Genomic DNA, 23,648 nt, shown 5'->3' with positions numbered 1-23,648 from the left:
TAGAGTATCTAGTATTGTATGCTTTTGTATTTGATTTGCAGAGGTTCAAAATAAAAGTCATCAGTCATGAAATCGACATCCCAGATGGGAATTTTTTCTGCAGCGCCTCTGCTGTCAGTGAGCACTGGCACAGTTGACCCCTGAGATGCAGCAGTGAGGCAGCCTGTACAGATTACATTTAATTTTCATTCTAGTAGATCTCTCAAATCACTGGGAAATTTATGTCCAAACGCTTTTGTCCATAGAGAAGAAGAGGAACAACATAGGTCTCTTGAATAGTTCATTCAGTTCTCTTGGTTGATAAAAAGAAAAAAAATGCTTCCCATTTCATTGTCCCATGAAATGCTGTTTGTGCTTGAGAGAGCAACAAAATGCTGAAAAGTGAACCTGACTTTTCTTTTTTCTAGAGCAAAGACATAGGCGGACTGAAGGCAGCTATGATAAAGTTGGGAGAAAGGTTAGAATCCAAGAGCTCAGACCCTTAAGTATGTTTTGGAATTCATTGGGTGTTGATACCCCAAGTATTTTGTTCTCCTTGAACTAAGTCTGAAAGATGTTAATGATCCTCTTTTTGAACACTGCATCAAGATCTAATTAAGCCTACCCATCAAGCAGTGTTGTAATATGCCTAGAGATAAGTCGTCTATTTCCCCCTTCTCTATTTTATGACTTATAACACATAATCATTAATTGTTTTTCCCTGAACTGCAGACAAGTGCATTTTTAATCTTCCTTTACTGGACCTTTGAGACCACTATTCTCTGTGTCCATTAAATCCAGCCAGAGGCATCAGAGATACTGACCAGCTTATTGCTGAGGACTGGAGCAAGCTCTAAACCCACCCAGTGGGAGTTGAGCCACTGGTATCTTGTCTCTCCCTCACAGAACCAGCAGCCAGTTGTGTGCTTTTGTCCTCATGGCTTGGAATCTGGTCTGGAAAGTGCTTTAAGTGCCTCAGATTTATTTTTTTTTGCAAGATATTGGGGGACTGAGGTTCGATATTCTGAGAGATGCCACACAGGGCTGGGGGGCAGGAACTGAACATGCTGGAGGCATCATCACTTGCACCAGCTCCCTTCTCCTACCCAGATACTTACTGTGGCACTACTGATATCTGTGCCAGCTGGCTCTGCCTGAGAGTCACAACCTCTCACAATTAAGTCGGGAAATTGGGTAAGAAGCATCATTTTGTGTGACTTTGAGCATCTCCTTTTTTTTTTTTTTTCAATTTAAAGTTCTATAAAAAGAAAATAAGGCTTGCTTTTCTCAAGCACCTACTGAGAACCAGGCATTCCACTTAGGAGTCTTACATGCCTTTTAAAAAATTGAAACATATACACAATGAAATTTACCACTAACAATTTTTGCATGTGCGACTTAGTGGCATTAAGTGCATTTTATTGTTGTATAACCGTTGCCACCATTCGTCTCCAGGACTTTTTCATTATCCCAAACCAAAACTCTGTACCAATTAAACTCTACCTCTTATTCCCCCATCCTCTTACACACTTGTAATTATGGTAATGGCCCTGTAAAGTTAGCTTAGTCCCACTTTATTGATGAGACACTGAGAGGTAGGACCACTTGCCCCAGATCTAGTATAATTTAGAGCAGAGACTCAAACTCTGACTGCAGGGCCCTGTGCTCTTTCTGTTAAGTCATGCTGTGGACTGATCCTGGATTTTGCCTCCTTTCTGTCCTATAATGATATTGTTCTCCCATTTTCTAATATGAAACACAATGTGAGGCAGAGCCACAGACAGTGACAACCTCTTCAGAGGTGGCTGCAGTCACCAATCTACAAAATAACTTCCTCTTCATACATCTTTAAAAGTCTTGGGTCTCTGGTTTTCTCCCTTGCCTTCTGATAAAGTTAGGGTTTCAGAGCTAGAGTGTGTCTTGAGAGAAAAAAATGGGGTTACTTTTATTTTCTTAGCTCAGAGTAGAAAGACTCCTGGTGTAAGTAGTTTTCCTTTTGTGAAGATAAGCCAATTAATCATTCAAGATGACTGGAAGCTTTTTTACTAAGTTTCTCTGCTTTGGGGATAACTGCTATACTGAAAGAGACAGCTGTGCTTATGTTTCTGCCACACCCCATGCTTATGGGCAGGGAAGAGTCAAAGATGTGTACAAATCAGAGGGACTTCGCTGAGTGATGATAATACAAGGAAAACGTTTTGGGATCCTTCGTGAATGCACATAATGCTTCTGATGAGAAACTTGCCAGAGGTGAGAGAACTGGGTGATCCTATGTGAGCCTCCGTGGGGATTTTCCCATGCTGTTTCATAAACTGAAGGATATTGTTAGGATCTGACTCGATTTTGGATATATGTAAATCATTATTTTTGTCTTCTCTTTTATCTTCTCTTTGTGTTGCTCTAGAGTATTTCCCACCTATCTATTTTACTTTCAAGCCTCTTTCTAGTCTACCATATGCATATGCTGTGTATACCTGGCACCAGCTAGAAGGGCCAACATAATTGCAGAATGACTGCCAGATGATAGAGAGAAAGAGGGGAAATGGACCATTATATATACATAATTTCTGCAACAAAGAAAATTTTTCTGGAAATATATTGGTATCTTCCAACAACAGTACCTTTTAGATTTTATTCTTTTCTGTTTTCCCGCTTTTTATGTTGGCCTATTTAAGAAGGGCAGACTCTCTCTGGCTTTATGACCTGTCATTTCCTGCACAGCAGCTTTACATAGAAGCACTGATTGAGTCATGGAGCACTGAGCACTCTCTCTGCCTCACTTCCTCTAGAATTCCCTAAAGCATCACAAAGCTTGATTAGTCCAGACACTGAAGTCTATGGAAACTGAGTTAATTTTCACTTCTGAGTTATGCCCGAGAGGAGTAGAAGATGCCTATATTAGCCATATTTTTAAGATTTAAAACAATATATGTTTATAGATTTAAAAATACAGATATCTGTAAAGGGAAAGTAAAATGAATTTCCCCTGAGTTAACTAGTGTGTAACATTCTAGATATTTTTCCATGGGGCAAGAGATACACTTTCCTGTGTCAGTAATAAAGACTTAATTCTTAATGAGGTGCATCACTTTGTGTAAAATATTTGTCTTTAGAATATTTACGTTCAAGCCTGGGGGACTTATTAAACTCCCAGTTCCACCCCAGAGTTTGTTTCAGTGGGTCTGGGATAACTTAGAGATTGTGCTAGACCTTGGCTTTATTCTTTCCCTCTTATTTTGATTTTTTTTCATTCTTTTCAGCAAATAACCAGAATAATCCTTTTGAATAATTCTAAGTGATTTCAACTTTGGAAAAAAAAAACCCATAAAATTCAAGCCTAGAAAACAAATAAATTGAGCTAAAAGATAGAGCCAAGAAGTGAGCAATGGAAGGGAGGTGACTGAGGAGTCAGCTCAGAGAGGACAGGATTACTTTAAACCATTATGTCCAGCAGAGAAATGGCAAAACCACAAAGAGGAAAAGGAATCCTGGACAGGATTTGGGAGGAGATCAGGGCCCCGGATATGGTCCAGGAGTGGACTGAATTCAAGACCAGAGGGAAACACCAGTGGCTAGTGTGAGCCTGAGCAAGAGAATCAGCCAGTGAGGGTTGGGGAATATGGCCCTGGGGCAGAGGAAGTTGTGTGCATGCAGGTTGCTATGGTGAGCCCTGTTTTAAAGGGTGCATACCTATAGGCAGCTACAACCCAGTACAGGGTGGAAAGAGATTATTTACTTTTAATAACAAGCGTTCTTCAGTTTATGTAATTACAAGCAGTTTTTTAAATAAGACATCCTAATTTGTTTGACATGATTCAGTTTTTAAACTTACTTTTTCTCAGCCAAACCTTCAGAAACATCTATTGCACAAAGTAGGATTTTTGTCTCTAGCTTTTTCTTATTTAGCTGAACTTTCAGGAAATAAAAAGATGTGATTAACTAGGATGTGTGTGTGTGTGTAACTGGACATTTACAAAATTTAAAGCATTCTGAGTACTTTATCTTCACAGCTTTTCTTTGTAATGACCATACAGTGATCTTTTATGGTTTACCCAGAGGAAGTCAAAGCTTGGAAATCATATCGATTCCCTCGTTTCCCCCTGCCCAGTCTCTTGAAAAGCATTGAACCAAAAGCGTAGCAAGCTAAACTCAATCAAACTAACCTCTTATTATGCAGTTAATAACCGCCACATTCTCTATTATATATTGATTGCTTTTATTTCCTTCTAAGATTCACTGTTCATTGTTTTCTATAAGTGGCATACTTGAAAATGGTTAAAAACACAGGGTGTATCCTGAATTCATACTAATCTTATGAGTTATTCTAAAAAAAAAATGTCTTAAAACTTGAGCTAAGTGGCTTACATTCTGTCTGACTAGAGCGAGAAGAAACATGGAATCTGGTCATATCTAAGACCCCCTAAACATATCAGGCTTTTATTTTTATTTTCCTAATCTCTAGAGATATTTTTTAAATTAACGAAGTACCATTATTTTAGATCCTTGTTAATATTTTGATACTGTAGAATTTATCACCTCAAATGTGGCCCCTGTAACTCTCCCTCTAGAAGTATTCTTACCGAAGTTTGAAATTAATAAATTGGCAATATGAAATTAGTTAAATAGGTCTGAGAATTGTTTTCTTATTTTCTAGTTTTTATGTAGCATTTACATAGCATTTCATAATTGAAAGAGAACATAACAATCCTTTTTAATTAATCCTTTTGATATTATTGGCATGTATCACAGCCCAGTCCTTTACTCTCCTGTGCTAATTGTTAAATGATAGGTTTTTCATGTACAAATAGTAATGGATATAAGCCAAACCTAACTTGAGTTCTTGTCAACACAGTCAAGCCCGGCCTGTTTATCCTTGTCCTGCTCCACGACTGAGGAAATCACTGGGAGAAGTGTTTATTCATGCAACATAGAGTTGAGATGTCTCAGTTATCAAGTTGATTCATTGAAAAGTGTTCCATTAGTTGGAGAGATATTAGAATCATTGACCTATTTCTACACTTCTCAAACAAAGTCATTCCTAGCCCTGTTAGCATGTTATCTGGCACACAGTAATAGATACACATTATCTATTAAAAACACGCTATGAAAACAAATGTTGTTTGCACATTTTGAGGATGTTAAAATAAAAAATGTACTTTCTTGAGCCTGACCTGATCATTAATTTGGTAGTTCTGAGATTTGCTTTTTTTAATATGCAGCCTGGATAATTCTGGGCACCGTGCTTTGAGACATACCTATGAAAAAACTGGTAAATATTATGCTGCTTTGCCTCTCAGGCAGAAAATTTAATATATGTAATATATATATCAAATTATGTATAATATCCTGCTTTTTCCACTTCTCAGTATCCCACAGGGAGTGTGAAAAGGGAGAGCTGAGAGAAAGAATTTATAGCTGGGCATGTGGCTAGCTGCCACCTGTCCTACCCCAATCCACCCACTGAACAGAGACTGAGATCTAAGCTGAATCTGCATGTGGCAAGCTTGCAGCTTGTCTACAGACACCCCTCCTTGCCAGCAACCTAATTGCCAAATCTCCCCTCTCACTGGGAAGGTGGAGTCAAGAAGGCTCCACCTCCCACCATCAAGTTGGCTATAACTACCACCCACTGGCTTGGAGGTTGCTCCTCACTGTTCATCTTATACTGTGTCTCCTGGTGTAGATCTTGTGTTTAGATAAACAATTGTTCTTGTAGCTTCCTGGACGTGATAATTGGTTCTATCTCCACAATTGGGAAGTTTTCCCCTATATTTCCTTGAATGAGCTCTCTTTATTCCTCTCTCACTTCTGTCTTCTAGGATACTCATTATCCCCCACCCTTTTTTTTTTTTTTTTCTTTTTTGCATTTCCTAACAGAATTGGATAGTTCAGGTGCATCTTAGTTTTTTACATGTTATTTCTGTTCTTTCACCTGAGTCCTTTGTGAATTACTAAATTCAAGGTCACTGATTCAATCCTCCATTTGATCTATTCTGCTTCAAAAGCTCCTTCTAGAGTTCTTGATCCCATCCTGAATCTGTTGCTTTATTATTTGAAGCTTCAATTCCTACCTTTTGTTTATTAATTTTATTTCTGTCTCATTTGTTTTTCTGAGTTTTGTTGAATCTCTTTGATTAGCCTGCATTCTCTTTTATCACTTTATCTTTTCTGAATTTTCATCTAACTCATTGAGTCTTTTTATTATACTAATTTTAAACCCTATTCATGAAAGATAGAATCTTTCATATCTTTGTGATTAGATTCTGGAGAGTTGTTGTCTCCTTATGATGTCATATATACCCTTGAGGTCTCAAAAAGCCATCTGTTACATATTTTTGTCCGTTTTGCAACTTTAAATTCTCCTGTTTAAGAAAAAAAAACAACTGTGGGAATAACATAGAGTTGAACTACTTTTACTTTTCCTGCAGGTTGCACCATGGCTTGATTGGATTTTTGTTTACGTTTATGGCTTTGTTGCTACCGAGAGCTGCCTTTTATAGTTCCTGAGTCTGGAGGGTGGGGAAGGGCCTGGAGGGGTTCAGCTGCTTGTGTATATGTACCATGGAGGGACTGGTTTGTGTTTGTGACACCACTGGCATCCTGTGTCCCAGATCTGAGAATTGACATTCTGTGCACTGTCGGTGCATTCTGCACGGTCCATGCCAGTTCCACGGGTGAGAGAGGGCAGACTAGAGCTCCTTTTCCATTCTTTCTCTTACTGGAGATCTGACCTTAGTGGATCACCCCAACTCCTCTGTGTGAAGTTCTCCTTGGTCATGGGTGTGTGTGCCTCTACATAGTTTCTACTCTCCCCATCTGCTGAGCCAGCAGCCCTGCCCTCTGTGTCCCCTGCCCTGGACCACAGCCTCTGGGCATCTGTCTCCTCCCAGCTCCTGTTCAGTGATGTGTTGATGTCCTCCATGTCTTCTCTGCTGCGGTCTCTGATGGTCTGTGGTCTCCAAGGGGTGTTGTAGTCTGCCTGTGAGCTACAGGACTCTTTCAATATAGTGTCTCTCTACTTAACTTTTAGATATTACCCTTGGGAACTATGTGAGAACCTCCTGTATTGTAATCTTGTTCTGAAGGCCTCAATGCCCACATTTTTACCATTTGAATCGGCTTCCATCTTTGAACTCCAGATTAGAAAACTGAAAATTCTGAAGGCTAATCGGCCATTACTGCTAAGTGGAAATTTTATTTAATAAGGTACATATGTTTTCTTCTTAATGGTATAAGCAGATTCTGTGAGATTGTTTTTTTTTTGGGGGGGAGGCAGGGAAGGAGGCAGGTGTGACAGTCACTGTCTAAGGTTACTCATGTAGAGCAGAAAATGATTTATTGCAAAGTCAGACATATAGTAGTGCCACTTTTTGTGTCCCAGCATCTACCTCCATGCTGGTCACAGCATCTCACATGATGCCACTAGATAAATATAGGGCTTAGTGCAAAGCCTGAGGCCCTCCCTTCTAATTCCCCCACTATATAGATGAGGAGGTTGAGGCACTAATTTAGGAAGAGTTCTTGCTTTATGTTGCATGGGTAGTTATTTTTGTGGATTTGGCAAAGATGAAGGAAAATTGGAATTCTCATATATTTCTGGTGGAAATGCAAAGAATGGTCTCTTTGGGAGAAAAAGTCTTGTAATTCATCAGAAATACAGAGTTGCCAGATGACCCAGTAATTCCGCTCTTGTGTATATACCCAAGGGTAACGAAGTCACATGTTCCCACAAATACTGCATGCCAGTCAGTGCTCACAGCAGCTTTAGTCATGCTGTCCAAAATGTGCAAACAATCCAGTTGATGAATAGATAAATGAAATGTGGTATATCCACACAGTGGGATAAAAAGAAATGAAGTACTGCTATAGGCTACAACATGGATAACTCCTTGAAAGCATTATGCTCAGTGAAAGAAGCCCATTCACAAACGAACAAACATTCATGATTGCATTTGTAGGGAATGTCCAGAATAGGCAAATTTATAGAGATAGGAAGCTGATTCATTGTTACCTGGGGCTGAGGGAGATGGAGAATGAGGTTGGGGTGTGACTGCTAATGGGTAAGATTTCTTTTTGGGGTGATGAACATATTCCAAATTTGATTGTGGTGATGACTGCACAACTCTGTCGAAGGAGGCAGTATTCTAGTTACGAAATCCTCAAGCTTTGGAATTGGGTTGCGTTTGTACAGGTGCGGTCTGGATAGCTACGTTGTGTTGGGCAGACCTGTGCTTACCTTGTCCGTTTCTCAAGTTTTTGTTGATTTGAATCATGTGTAATAATATATGTCGGAGTATTTAGGAACAGATGTTAGGAAGATAAATGAATTAATCCATTTAAAATTTGTAGTACATTATCCTATAAATGGTGGTTGCTGCTAGCTTTCTCTTAGTCTTGAGAACGACCAATGCTTCCAGCTGAAGGCCAAGGGTGTGTGGGGACAGCTTCCCCCTGCCCTCATAGAGTTTAGGATACTTCCTAATCCTTGTGGAGAAGGATAAGGCACCGACTTATAACTGGCTGTGCTCTGTACTTTGATTAATTAACGTTTCCCAGGGTTGGTGACATTTACAGATTACAGGTTTTAAAAGACCACTGCTGCCTCCTTGAATGATCGTGGCATGCAAACAAATTTAGTTCAGACCTTCATAGTAGGGACCCCTGGTGTTGCTTCCCAGCTGGCTGGCTAACTATGGGCCTAACATGGCTGCCTTGCCTGGCGTTAGTTCATTATAGTGCTGTTGCCTGTTTAAGTCAAGCAATTGCCTTGGGAGTGTTCAGCCATATACCCATATATCCCCAATAGAAACAATAAATCAATGCTTAGAAGCAATTATACTTATTGTTATAGAGCAAACTCTCAAGTTAGCAAGACTGCCTGACACCAAATTAAAAGAAAAGTAAAGAAATTGAGTCACAAAAGATACTGTGTCACGTTTAAGAGACATTAGGAGCTATATCCCCCTTTTATAGTAAACACCACGAGATTCTTATTCCCTCCCTACTTCCTCTTCTCCTGCACCTTTACCCTTTAACTGTTCTCTCTTTTTTTTTTAAGATTTATTTTTATTTATGCATACAAGAGCTGGGGTACAGGTCAGAGATGCGGGGGGGTGAGAGGATTCACCAGAGACAGAGTGGGGAACAGAACAGTCAGACTGACTGAAATACACTGCTGAGGGGAGCAGAGGTCGAGACAGGAGAGGTCTATTTCGCCATGTGGGTTTCTCTCTGGCCAGGGATCAAACTCGTGCTGCAGAGAATCGAACTCGTGCTGCAGAGGCTGTGGATTGCTTCATAGTGCGGTGCTTAACCCCTTGTGCCACTAGGGAGGCCCTAACTGTTCTCTTTCTATTGGAGCCCCAGTGCTCCTGTTTGAAGCACTGTACAAGTCATCTCTGGGCATTTTAAAACTAGAGTGGAATGTGATGCCTGAGTAGACTGGAGCATTGTTTGAAAGCAAAGGGATTGAGTTTTAAATGGCTTAATAAAATTAACGCATTGTGATGTCCTTCTTCCTCTGCTCCAGCTCCTCTTTGCATTGACAAGAGACTTGATAATATACTCTCTGCCAAAGCTTGAAGGGCTGATTACGTGGCCAATGTGGAAAGGGGAGTGGAGCTGTCAGGACTCCCCCACAGCAACCATGCTTCATGTTTCCTGTGTAAAATTGTATTTGACATTTAATTTAGGAGACTAGATACCTAGATATAAAACTTTACTGTGATAATAGTGATAAAAACCACCCAGACTTTTATTTAAGGGCCTCCTCTGTCTGCTCTCTGTGCTTTGCTTCTCTATCATTGAAGAGGATTGTTTCTGATCTTATGAAACTGAAAAACACAGCAGCCATTGCTCCCTGAGAGTTGGCTATTTTCTGAAATTGAAGCAAGAAGACTTGCCCTTGACATCCTGACTCTACAGTGCCTGCATAGCATGGGTGACATAGTCCTTCCTGAGTTCATTTGGAACCAAAGGGCATAGGATTTTTTTCTCTAAGAAAACTGCTTGGTGACTGTTTTCTGTGAGCGCTCGGGGGTACCATTTGAGAAGCACACTCTAAGTGTTCCTATTTATTTATGAACATATATATTCAAGTCTACTGTTAATGTCAACTATTGAGCCAGGATAGTTCTGCTGATTTCCTGAGTGCTCAGAGAGTACTAGTTCTTCAAACATGATTATTGTGTGTAATTTTCACAAAAAACAACGAACTCCATGTACTTTACTACTGTGACCTCTGGAGCAAATAAGACTCAGACAACATGAGACTTAAATCTCAGTGTCCTTTCCTGAGTATTTGTGGTGCTGTGTGGATGTTTTGCTTTTGTGTTTTGATAGTATATAAATAGCTGTGACTTTGCAGGGACAGTGTATGGGTAGAGAACAGGAATGGAGATGGAGAGATGAGTCTTGTTTTAAAATTGCCTTAAGCTTCTGCAGGTGAAATAGACTTTCTTTGTATATGCAAGTCTTAGAGACTTAAAAGCAGTATAATTTCTGTTTAGTTGCACCCTGAAACATTCGGTGTTAATTTCTACCTCCGTTTCCTGCATAATAATTCCTGAAGCATAGGTTGTCTTTCTAGTTCCAGTAAAGTGGAACAAAAGCAAGAAAACAAAGTGGAATCAAAGTCCTCACTCTTACTTTTATTTGTTATATGTCCTGGGTGTCTCTGAGGACTCATTCTTCTACTTTCACATTCCTCCTACAAAGCGGCCACCCAGAATTTTTTTTCTGTTCACTCAAGAAAAGTAGTGCCTAGAAGTTTGTGATTGTTTTTGTTTTTGTTTTTAAATATTTATTTATTTATTTATACAAGCACTGGGTACAGTCAGAAGCACGGGAGGGTGAGAGAATTCACCAGAGACAGAATGGGGAACAGAACAGGCAGACTGACGAAACACATTGCTGAGGGGAGCAGCGGGTGCGACAGGAGAGGTCTGTGCGCCATGTGGGACCCTCACCGGTTGCTGGGGATGGAACCGGTGCTGCAGAGGCTGCGGGCAGCTTTGCAACCCAGTCCTCAACCACTGCGCCAACGGGGAGGCCCTGTGATTGTTTTTTTATGGTCACCCTGGGGTCAAGCCAAGAGAGAAGCATCTTAAGAGCAAGCAATAGTATAGATTCAAAGTGAACCCAAAAATCCTCTTGTGATGCTCTCGGGGACATCCAGTTGGTACCATGACTGGGGTTGTACATAAAGTTGTCATGGCAATAAGGCGATAGCAGCTGGCAGCATGACCACAGAGAAGACATCTGGCAATGATGCCGCAATCACAGAGATTGCTCCTTCTTTCGTGCTGAGGACTGCTCATCGGTGTTCTGGGACTGGCGCCCTCACGTGACTAGTGCACGCAGTTGCTCTCCACTTCACAGCTGATTAGCAGGTGCAGTTTAGGTGTTTATTAAGATTTTGTGAGTATGAAGGCTCTAGAAAATGTGTTCCTGAGCACACTGGGTGTGTGTGTACATGCACACTTATGTGCAAGGACATTTTATTTGTGTTTGTATATGAGGAAGAGAGAACCATGAAGGGGGAGGAGATTGAGAAGACGCATATTACAGGGTCATATGCAGGAAGCTGTTAAAGAACAATATAGAATTGGCTCAAATATCAAAATTTATAGTCTCAAAAGAAGCACTCTGGCAGAAATAGTGGGAAACCAGTGTGTTCTGACTAAATTGTGGGGCTCCTATCTGAGGGAATATAATTCTGGGGGTGAATGGTAAAAACCATATCAAAGATTAAGTAACCAAAACTAAGGTCTGCACACCAAGGGGGAGGGAGTGAGGGGCACATATTATTACTAAGTCTGAAGGGGCCAAAGGTGAGATTTGGGGTCAAGATTGGAAAGTCAAGAATTCAAGACCAAGTAGAGGTGAGAAGGGAGATAAAGCTAGCCTAGAACAAATTGGAAATAGGATCTGGATTCAAAATAATTTCCTTAAATCATCCAGAAACCTTTCTGACTTAGAATTTTGTTTCAGCAAGGTCGTGGTGCAAGTTAGAGTGCATGCAAGCACCTAGGTAGGGTGAGTAGGTAATGCTAAAATGGAGCATTTGCATCTAGAGAGTGGGTATGAATATTTAGTGGAGGGTAACGGGAAGTGAATGGAAAGAAGGTACTTTTCATAGCAGGAAGACTCTTCAGCCAGCCTGGCATGGAGCGGCAGATGTGGGATGGCTCCTGATATTTGGTCAGAATGTATCGACTGCCATTACATGCGAGACCCTAAGCAAAGGTCTCATAATTTCTCCTTCAGACAAGGACTGAGACTCGTTATTTGGTGGAAAAAATAAAACTTGACTTCAAATATTACAGGCTGGATGGTTACCTGAACTGTGGTATCTATAAAAGAGGGCCAGGGGAGCAGGGGAACTCTGTCCTCCTTGTTGTTGACAGTCTTGCCTTGCCTCACGGCATCCTGGCAGAAGTTTGGAAGGATCTTTCTTGGAGCACAGTTCCAGACTAAATACTGGAGACTATACACAAGACTTAACTTGGAGATTCCCACCTGACAGTTTCCAGGGACATTGGCATGCTGGGGGCTCTGTGCTGTGGGAATGAGGACAACTTGCAATGTCTGAAAAGCGCCACTTCCTGCTTTTTCATTTTTCTACTTTAGAATAGTTACAGTTTAGAGGAGGAAAAAAAAGGACTAAAGATATTTTGAAGGAAGTAGAATCTTCTTTATTGCATGCAGTTTGCATTTTTTTTTTTTTAGTCATTTGTGGAGGAGGCTGTTTTAAACCTTGTAGGAAATTTGGCTGAGATAAGACGTATTTCTGATATCTCAATCAATGTAGACTTGGATGCTTTTCTTTCGTGCAGCTCTTTTCTGAAACACATCTATCTTAGGCTATGATGCTTTATATCTGATATACTTGTTTTTATAATTAGCCTATAAAAGAAAAGTTAATAAAACTTTGGTTTCCTACAGCCCAGCTAGCCAGGTGTTAATGGCTCCCAGCCTACGTCAAGCACATTGAATGGTGGTATTTTAAGTACAAGCTCTTAATTCATAATTTCGTGTCTTTAATAATGTGTGTCTAAAGTGCCATTGTGCAAGTGCGCACGCCTCTTGCGTCTGGCCTAACCTGGAAATATTAAGTAAAAGAGCACATGGAAAGTGCCATGGAATAAGACTTTACTCTTCAGATGTTCATTCTTTATCCCAAGAATCACATCCCCGCAGGGATAGCCACAGAGGCACCCTGTTAACTGAGGAAACATCTCCATTAAGAAGAAATTAATTTCAAGAAATTTAAACAGGCAGAAAGGGATCATTAAGAGGCAATGAGTTGTAACAGAAAGTGCACTGACCTAGGCCAGAGGAAAGTTGGTTTCTTAACCTGACTTTTTTAGTGTAGTTCTCTGAGCCTTTTTTGTCCATATATAAAATGAGGTAGTTGGACTCGGCTCTAATGAGAACAATTAGACACTCACTAATTACTCTGGCCATTCACAAATAGGCTGCCATTTGTTTCAAATTACAAGGAAGGCTCTATTTCAGTAATTTTAGTAAAATGCTTTGTTTAAATAATAACATACATTTCATACTAGTGTAACTATAGCAAAGATACACCACTTGCTAATCCTCGGGCTTTAAGGTTTTATGCACTTAGAGGCCAATCAAAGGGAGAAAGCTGGGGCGGGGGGGCGGGGAGGGGAGGGATTGGGGTCAAAATAAGGGGGTTGCAATTGCAATTGTATAGGGAATATAAAAATAAAATTTATAAAAAAAATTGCTTAACAGTAAAAAAAATCACAAATTAAACACTATTTTTAAAAAATCAGTGTACAATTTATGGTATGTGAATTTATCTCAATAAAAATCAAAAGCAAACAAAAAAACAGGGGAGAAAGCTCCTTCTAGGTTTCATATGTGTAAGGGACCCTAGACCTTTCCGTGGCATTTTCTTGGAGACCAGTACCAATGCTGGGAAGTACTTTGAGGAGGAAGGAAAGACTTCTCTTTTAACCAGAGTAGTTATACTTTTGACTATATTATATTTTGGGGTTTCACATTTAAATCTTTTTTAGGCCAAGGCATTTAAAAGGTTTGGCAATTACTAATAGATGTTATATAAAGGAAACTTTTGTGTCACCAATCTTATCATTTTGTAATACACCAGCTGTCAAAGAGATGAAATGGAGCGTGAAAGATAAGAGTTTCAAAACCTACTTCACAGGAGTCATTTCTCCGGAGTACTCACTCAACCTACCACATTCCTCTTTGGGGCTCTGAATTTGAGTGAATGTCGGAAGTTTGGGTCTAGAATAACCCAGATGGATGGACCCAGAAGATTGTTCTTACCATTTTGAGCTAGGTTGGAGAATGCTTATTTGTTAGGTAGGAGAGAATGGGAATGAGAAACAGCCCTAAATTGTTTTAGATTTTTCTTCCTTCTAATTCTTATTTGTGGCCTAATCTGTATAAAGTGTAGTGTAGAAAAACCCATATAAAGCAATGGGAAATAGAAAATTTAATTTTTGAAAGCCATGATTTATTCTCTGACTGCAGACTGGACTATACCTTTCCTGGCTGTGATGTCACCTCCCTATCTTCAGACCACATGTGTAGGTGAGGTCAAGTCACTTTTTATTATGCTCTCCATTTTTTTGTTACTTGGAACTGTTAAGAAAATTTCTTAGGCATTCAAAAAAGTTATTCCAAGGTTTATACTATAAGAGAAGGTACTAGATCTTGTAATTTTATTCCAAGGTTAGAGATCCATCAATAAATGATTACCATAAAGCATAACATCCTCAAATATACACACTCAAAGAAAGGAATTATATAAATAAACATAAATCACAGTTCTCAATCTGATGCAGGATTTGCAGGGGCATTAATAACACTTAACACTCCCGGTCTCCTTTTCTTTAGCACCAGAGAGAGGTACCTGCAGAGCATATGAATTCCTAAGGGCTGTGTTACTTAATCACTTGATTTGGAAGTGGATACAAATTACAAAGGCTTTATTTTGTCTTGAGATTCTAATGGCAGAATTACAGGAGCTGCTTAAAGTATTAGGTCTCCTTCAGTTTTTAAGTGCAGCAGTTGAGCACTGGGTTCGCCGGTTCGATCCCCGGCCGTCTGGTGAGGGTCCCACATGGCGCACAGACCTTCCTGCTGCCCGCTGCTCCCCTCAGCAGTGTGTATCGTCAGTCTGCCTGTTCTGCTCCCCGCACCTTCCTGCACTTCTGACTGTACCCAGTGCTTATATAAATAAATAAATCTCAAAAAAAAAAAAAAGTCTACTTAAAAATGGGTTCACCTTTCCCTCTTTTAGTCTTTAGCTTCCTCAGTCTCCTTTTTTCCTCCCAGGTTTTCAGAGTTTGATTTCCCTTCTAACAGACCATAAGAGTGAAAAAGAGCACCAAGTTGAGAGTAAAAGGATTGGAGTTTTCTGTATTTCTTACAAGTTTGCAGCTGTGTTTGTTTCCTTACCTATGAAACCTAACTATAAATAAATCTATTTACTTAAGTGGCAGCTTCTTTCTCTATCATCTCTAAAATTCTCCCCTGGCCTACTCCTTTGTCTACCTCTTCCCTGTTCTCTCCCTCAGCTACTCAATATGCATAGCTGTTCAAAACTGCTCATAAAATAAATGTGATTGTGAGCAAACATAACCATTAAGTGTAGTAACTAACAAGATAGGGAGTTTAAAAGTACTAATTTTTGTAGTTTCTCACTATGTTTATCTTTCTTATGCTCTAGTGAAATATAGAATACAGGCATATTTTATTTGGTCTGCACAGTTGTTGCAAAGTAAAACAATGTTTTTCAGCCATTAGAGAGTAAAAATATAAAGGCTTGATATTGCACAATATTGGTGAAGGCGTAAGGAAATGCTGACTTTCCATTCTGTGGTGGGAATGTCATTGGTACATCTATTTTGGAGGTCAGTTTGGAAGTATCATCCATATTTTTCAGTTTCTAAAGAAATTTATATGAGATATTAAGAGGTATATCCAAGGATGGTCATTGCTATATTGTTTTTAAATATTAGAAATATTCTGTATTTTAGAAATTTAGAAATATTAAAAATTTAGAAATATTCTGTATTTTAATTAAGAAGGGGAATATTTAATGGATCTATTTTATCCATTTTATATATGTATAATATCCATATATATTTGTATCTCGTATATATTCAAAATAACTCAAAGAATGAAGTTATCTGTATGTACTAACATATTTTAAGGAGAAAAGCAAGATATAGAACCATATGTTCACTATGATCCATTTGTATAAAAACAACATAATTGTCTACATACAGAAAGTATACAGCTATATATACAAATGACTGCAAGGAAAAATACCAAACTGTTAATAGTAATTACCTTCTGAGGAAGAAAGTGATAGTGAATATGTATTGCTGATGTAAAAATGAACAAAAGGAAAAGCAAAAGGAAGGTTGAGGAAGAGTGAAAGAGGCAAAAGGATTAGCAGGAAATTTATCAAAGATAATAGGGGAACAGATTTAGGTGATATCCTTAAAACTTCAGAATCATTTAGGAACCGTGGTTCGTATTTGAGACCAGGACTACCTGCCACTTATAATAATAACTCTACCCTTCCATCTCCTTGTATGTGCAACTTATTCTTCTTACTCATCTGTGTTCTACAGGTACCTCGGGGCCAGATGAAGGTGTTTATACAGCAGGAATTTAAGGAAGTTCAGAAAGCAATTGCTGACGAGGAGGAGAAAGCCCTTCATTTAGTAGACATCCAGGAAGCAATGGCCACAGCTCATGTGGCTGAGATATTGGCAGATGTCCAGTCCCACATGGAGAGGTTGATGACCCAGATGGGCCAAGCCAAGGAACAACTTGATACCTCTAATGAATCAGCTGAGCCAAAGGAAGAGGTAAAAGAAAATGTCTACATTTATTGGTAGTAGGAGAACTAGAAACTAACTGCCAAGGTTGTTAGCTCTGGGAATGTTCCCTAGCTGTGGTCCCTGAGAATGAGCGAGAGAATCAAAAGCGGTAGGTAATAAATGTTGACACTGGTGTGCAAACCTGTCTGGGAAGATTGGCTGCTAAGACCTAGATCCAGTAAGTGACCCTAGCAAAATATTTGTGCCCCATAACTTAAAAGAGTATAGTCAGTGGGGCAAATACTAATTGCAGCGAAGGAGGAAGCTGGAAATCAGTGCCAGAGAAGAAGGCCATGACAGAGCTATGTTGTAAAATGAGCCCATAAATAAGGTCATCCCAGGGCTGAGAACTGCGCTGACTGAAAAATGTCAGAATTGGGAACATAGAGCAGGACAGAATGAAAGATTTTGGATTGATACTGTGAATAGTGAAAAGATACCTCAAGCGTGGAGCCTACAGCATAAATTGGGAGTATAAATGTTGGATTAAGAGTGGCATGGGGACTAGGGCCTTATAAGGACTAAAAAAAGGACAAGTGTGAATGAAAGACACAAGATAGATGTTCAATCACTGTGAAACTCTTAACCCTGGTCCTTCCCATGTTGCTTTGAACCAGTGGTTATTTGTTCCGAAAAGAACCACATACATCTAAACAGCAAAAATGGATGAACATAAAGCAAACTCCTGTGCCCTGTCTATGTCCTTCCCCACTCTCCCTAGAAATGTTATTAACAGTTCAGGGAAAATACAGTGAAGTGTCCACTAGCACACTTATAATGTCCCAGACACTTGCAAAGTGTTTGGCACACATTTTCCTTGCAGATCTAGTTCTCCTGCATCTAGCTTCCCTGGGAGGTAAGAATTTGGATCTCCCTGTGCAGAGGAGGAAACTGAACCTTGGAAGAGTTAAATAAATTGCCAAAAGCCTCATGTTGGAATTGATGAACCAGAATTTGAAGCCATATTTCTGTAACTTAAAAAACATGTCTTAATTATTGCACAAAGATATGTGACTGTGATGAGGATATGCCCTAAATCATAGGAAAAACTGGATACATTTTCCATAAGGTTCTTCTAGACAATTATATTTTAACATCCAAACTAATTGAAAAATTGTGTTAAGGTTTAATTTTGTCATTGATAATTATGCAACTCATATTAAATTCAAATTATTACATTTTTTATTACTAGTGAATACTTCCCAAAAGACGTGTCAGTCAAAATGCAAAGAGAACTTCCCCATCCCTATACCCTCTTTCACCACTCACTGCAATTCTCTGTCAGGAGAGTAGAAATTATTAACACAATTAACCTCTATTTCAGGTCCTTAATAGTCTGCTAAAATGCCCTTGTTCCACGTCCAGTGCATAACCTGGTTTTAATCACCTTCCTTGCTGCAGCTCGCCTTTCTAAGCTTATGTCCTGACTATCTCTTTTACCTCCCAAGTCCCCAACCTCAGTCCTCCTGCCAAGACATGCACACACATATCCATCCTCTAGTTTCACAGAACTCAAAATTCTTCAAACACACATTTAAAAAACAATCAAAACTGCTTTGCCTTTGCTCTTGCTAATACAGTACTTTTCTTCTGTTGCCAGCCTGGGAAAATCTTGTTTCTCTCTCAACTGCGATTATAAATGTCATCTTCTCTGTGCAGCCTTCCCCACCTTGTCCAGGAGAGGCAGTGTCTGTGACTTTCCTTCGCACTTTCAAAACACGATTTGCATCGCTAGTAGAGCCCTTAACACATTTGGTCATAGTTCATTTTCTCCATGTGTGTGTTTTGCCTGCTCCTGAATGGGAGCTCCTCCAACTTTAGGTCGTTAGTTACTTATCTCTTACCCTCTGCACCTACATATAGGAACTTCTTGATGAGTCAGGCTAAATTGTTACTGATCTTGATAGTTTTTATTAAGTGTATTTTATATTTTATACACTGTGCTTGACATTTATACACAATATTTAATTTTCACATTCGTCCTGTAATAGAGGAACAGTTTTCCCCATTTTACACATTAAGAATTAAGAGAGTCAAAATAACTTGATCATGGGAACACAGCAAACAAGGGATGGAGTCAAGTTTAAACCCATAATGTCTGACTCATTCTCCTTTATACTATTGGGAACAATCAGTCAATCAAATGGGGGCAAGGGGAAGTTCTTTGAAGAGTTATCATATTCTCTATTGGGACCAACCCTCAACGGCTAAAGATGAGGCTGTAAAGATACATTAACATAAAAAGGATGAGTGAGGTCCTTTGGAAAAGGCTTGAAAATCATTTGAAAAGTGTTGTTGGGTCACAGAAGGAGGCTCAATGGAATTTGGTGTGATAACTGATAAATTAGCTTCAGGAAATGCAGTGCTTGGAGATAGAACCTTCACATGCTGTTTTAGCAAAGAGTAAATGAGAAAAGGAAAAACCATTGTTTGAAGAATAATGTAGATCATCAAATGCTAGAGCTGTCCTTTTACAAAGAAGAAAACCAACATCCAGCTTAATTAACTTGCCCAAGGGCACATAACTAATAAATTAACAGAACTTGAGCTAGAATCCCTCTTTCCTGAGTCCCAGATCAGTGTCCTTTCTGCCATGGTGTCCTGCTTTGTGTTAGAGTTGCTCTGTTCATGTTGGCAGAAAAATTGCTAGACCAGGCAGAGACGAGTCTTTGAGGGTAACAGCTTGATGCTTTTGGAGCTGGTCAGCTTTTGCCTAAGACCTGCTGCTATTTTGGGCTCTCCGTTTGCTCAGAACTGAATACTGCCAACCATACAAATAAAAAGGTGAGGCTATTACTTAGGCCTTCTAGGTCTGTGCATTCACTTCTTTGCTTGCAAGAGCAAATTATTGGTTCATCTCTGCTAGGCAGTTTGAACATAGGATTATATCTTCCTTGTCTTAGCATTTGGACGTTTTCTGGCTTGTCTGCGATGAAATAAATGCATGAGCCCCGCTTTCAGGTTGGAAGAGGAGAGGGAATTGAAAGCCTCTGTATCGGTCTCTACCGATGGTGATTTCTAAAGCTCTTTCTTTCTGTTTGTTTTTTAAGGTGATGAAGACGGACCCAGGTAAGACCATATTATTGCTGCATGTCTGTTCTCAGAATTGAGGTAGACTGACATTTTGGGCCTTTTAATGTCCAGTGAAATATGGACAGTCAAGGAATGGCACAGAAAAGGGATCACCATCTTAAGCCAGGGCTTTGAAGATTTTATTTTGTAAGACTCCCATCTCTTTCCCCATCTATGTCATTTCCTGCCTGCAACCTTCAGATAAAGGTAGACTTTAAAGTATGTAATAACAGTAACTTTGCTTTATTCTTTTGCACATTCAGAATACCTTGTTAAAAAGAGTAGGTACTACATTTGAATGATAATTAGGCTGTCGGGTGGACTGACTAGATAAACTTTTGCATTGTTCTTTCTTGATTGGAATTGGATTGCTTTTTTTTAATGGCTGGTAGATCCAATATTCTTTATTTCTCACCTATAACATCTTTGTGTCTGACTCAACACATCTATACAATGAATCCTAGGTCATAGGTATACAAAACTTTATTTAGGAAAAAGAAATTGCTCCTCTGTGCTTCTCTACCACTATATGTAATTTAAAAGTACATTTTATTGTAGCCTCAGCATTGCAGTGAACCCACAAATAAAGAAATTACCTTTCCTGTCATTCTATTCAGGCAATGTGAACAAGCTCTAGGAACTGCTGCGCTATGCCATTAACACAGTCCAGGGGCATTTGTACAAGTAAATGCAGTGTCCAGCCAGACCTCCTCTGTCACGTAGGATCAAGGACTATTAAGGTGGGAAGGGGTCAGGAAAATCATCCCAGCCATTGCTATTCAAACTTCAGTTGCAGCAGAAGCACTGGGTACTTTTTCAAATGGGCTTTAAATAGAACCCCAGTGTACAAAAAACAACTTTTCTCTGATGAAAGTTGGGGCACATCTATTTGTGAAACTCTCTCTTCATTTTAATAGACCTGAGGGACTTGGCAGACACCTAGGACTCCTCAGAACCTAGTGTGAGAGTAACTTATACTTCACATTTCTCATTGAAAGAAGCTAACTTACTTGCTCAGGGTTACCTTAGAGGAGGCGGGATTTAGCCCTTTTGCTTTTATTTACAAACCAACAAAAACTACTTATTTTTTTGCCTTCTCCCTTCCCTCTTTTAGTGCCAAATGGTAACCCACATCTGCATCTCCTGGTGCTTCCCTCCCTTGGGAGCTGTAGATCTCAGCTTAGATCTAGCTTCTTGTCTACTTTGGTTAGCACCATGTGCTCTGCTCTAAATCGACAGAGCCTCAGGGAGCCCCTTCAAAGGCCATCTTCCAGCTACATTCAGTAACCAGTTCCTCAGGGTTTATTTCTCCCCATCTTCCTTTCTCCCCTTCTTTGCTTTTTTCCTCCCTTCTCTTCTTTCCCCTCTGCCCCTCCATTACTTTTCTTATGACCCTACTCTATAACACTGTGCTGTTACATACTGGGTGTGCAGTGGTAGCCAGGACAGACATGGTCCCTGCTCTCGGGATCCCAAGTCTAGAGAGAGAGACAAGCACCTAATGCAGCACTAATAGTATGGGGGGAGCTATGACAGGGGACCCCTTAGGGTGCTCCAGGAAGGGCTCCCACATCAGCCTTGGAGGACAAGAGGAGGCTTCCCAGGAGAGGTTCTCTAGAGAGTTTTGAGAGATGAGAAGGCAGAAATGGAGCAGATGTAGAGGTAGTTCTGGCTCTAGGGAATAAAAGCTCCAGACAGTAGAAGAATGAACTAAACAGTCCAGGCTATTTAGGGCCTGATAGACCTCTTCAAGGTATTTGAATTCTGTCCTGCAGGCAGTGAGAAGGCATTAAGGAATTTTAAACAGGAAGCTGGATAGATTTGCATTTTGGAAGTCTCTCCTGACTGCAGAGTGGAGAACGAATTGGAGGTGGGTCAACACTAGAGCCTAGGAGGCGAGCTAGGCCAGGCTAGTAGTGCTAGGAGGCTAAATCAATGTCTTCTCTAGTTATCGATCAAGGTTTCCCCATTTTCCCAGACCTTTGGTTAGAACTACTTGTAGAATTATCTCCCTAGTTCTTCATCTCTTCCACTGTCAAGACAAGCTCTAGTTCCTTAAAATGCAGGCCACATCATGACCTTTTCCTCGCCCAGAAAGAGAGTACAAAGAAAACACCTTAGCAATTGTAGTGTGCAGAGTCCGTAAGGTAGAAATAATATTTCTGTCTTGAGGAATTCTAACTAGGGTGAACACATTCATCTTGTGAATATCTGGCCTATTCCAGGAATGACTTTGATTAGAAGAATACAGATGACCTCATGAGATTATCTACCCTCAGAGCTCCTGTTCAATGTGTGATGGTGATTTTAAAGTTTAATTGCAGATCACTTCATGTCATGTTGATAAGGTAGTGGGGAAGCAGAGTTTCTTTACTAACAATCAAGATGTCAAGCTGTCTCCCTCAAGCCAGGCTGCCATGGATGTCAGCAGGGATTCTGTTGGACTGGGATTTGACAGAACCTTTTTTGGTACAATGAGCACTTGAAGAACATGTTCCAATTTGGCAGAAAGAGGAAAGAAGAGTCAAATTTTCTTTTTAATCTTTAAATTCATACTTGTTGATTCCATTCAGTTTGTTGGTGTTGAACTACCCAAACAAATTGTGTTGGCTCAGTTTATTCCAATTAACACTTTGGGGCAGATCTTCTTTGATCTGAAATTTCTCTCATTTATGATATACGCTTTACCATCTCCATAAGCCAAACAGTGTTTTGTTCCCAAAGGCTCTGTATTGCTGACAGCATTAAACGTGGGTTTGCTGTATAACAGAAACAGAGCAATGAGGGTCTGCTGCCCACGGATGGGAGACCAGTGCACCTGGGACCCTGCATTCCAGGCCTGCTTTGACTGTTACCTTTGTGCCTCCTTTGCTCACTTTCTTTCCACACGGCTCCTTCCCCACCCTATGCACAGAAGTCCAGGAAAATTGCATTCTGACACTCTTCAAAGTGGCAGGGACAAAAGGAAATTCCTGTCCTACTGAAACATGTCAGTTTATAATCAATCTCCCCACTTCCCTTCCTACCAGCTGAAGTGTCCCTGCCTTCTTTCCTCTTTTCTGTTTTCACTTGTCAAGCGTTTTGACATGAAATGGCCAAATTTTTGTGCTTTCTTGGTCATGTCTGTTCCTTGTCCTAGTTTATATTGTGTAGTTGTTCTGCTAGCCAGCAACAGTGATAAGCATAGCTACCATTTATTGAAGGTTTACTCTATACAGTGTTCTATCTATATGTTCTCCATCCTCATGTAAAACTTACATTGTAGTTGTCAGCCCACTTTTAAAAGTAAGTAATTACTGCATAGAAGGATTCACTTGCCTTAGAGATCACACAGCTAAATAGAAAAGCTAGGACTTGAGACTGGTTGGTTTTAGTGGTCATGCCCGATGCCCTCAGCTGCCTTCAGACTGTTGGGACACCCTTCCCTGTAGTCTTGAGTGAACCCCCCCATGTGTTCACACAGCCTTCAGAGCCCCACTTGGCTCCTGTCCTCTAACCTGAGAGTTCTTAATTGCTTCGACATTTAATTTCTGTTTTCTATAAGCAACTTCTCTTCTCCTTAACCTCTCTTATTATAGAAATATTCCTTCATCTCATTCTTACTCAGTGTCCCCTGAGGGTCAGCAGCAAAGGGGGGGGGCACTTACACACTTCCTGGGCCCCACAGAATAGCCGTCTTTGTCCCTCCCTTGCCATCCGATA

General features: G+C 40.1%; 1 pseudogene; it reads left to right on the top strand.

Moving 5' to 3' along the window:
• LOC119255361 (tripartite motif-containing protein 44-like) overlaps nucleotides 1-20,220 on the top strand; it is a 36,015-nt pseudogene extending 15,795 nt beyond the window's left edge.
• Nucleotides 20,221-23,648: the final 3,428 nt, after the last annotated feature.

The sequence above is a fragment of the Talpa occidentalis genome, unplaced genomic scaffold (genome assembly GCF_014898055.3).
Source record: "Talpa occidentalis isolate TD23 unplaced genomic scaffold, MPIMG_talOcc4v2.1 talOcc4.3, whole genome shotgun sequence".
Lineage (NCBI taxonomy): Eukaryota > Metazoa > Chordata > Mammalia > Eulipotyphla > Talpidae > Talpa > Talpa occidentalis.
Note: the sequence above shows the minus strand (reverse complement) of the source record. Positions and strands in the feature narration are given on the sequence as shown.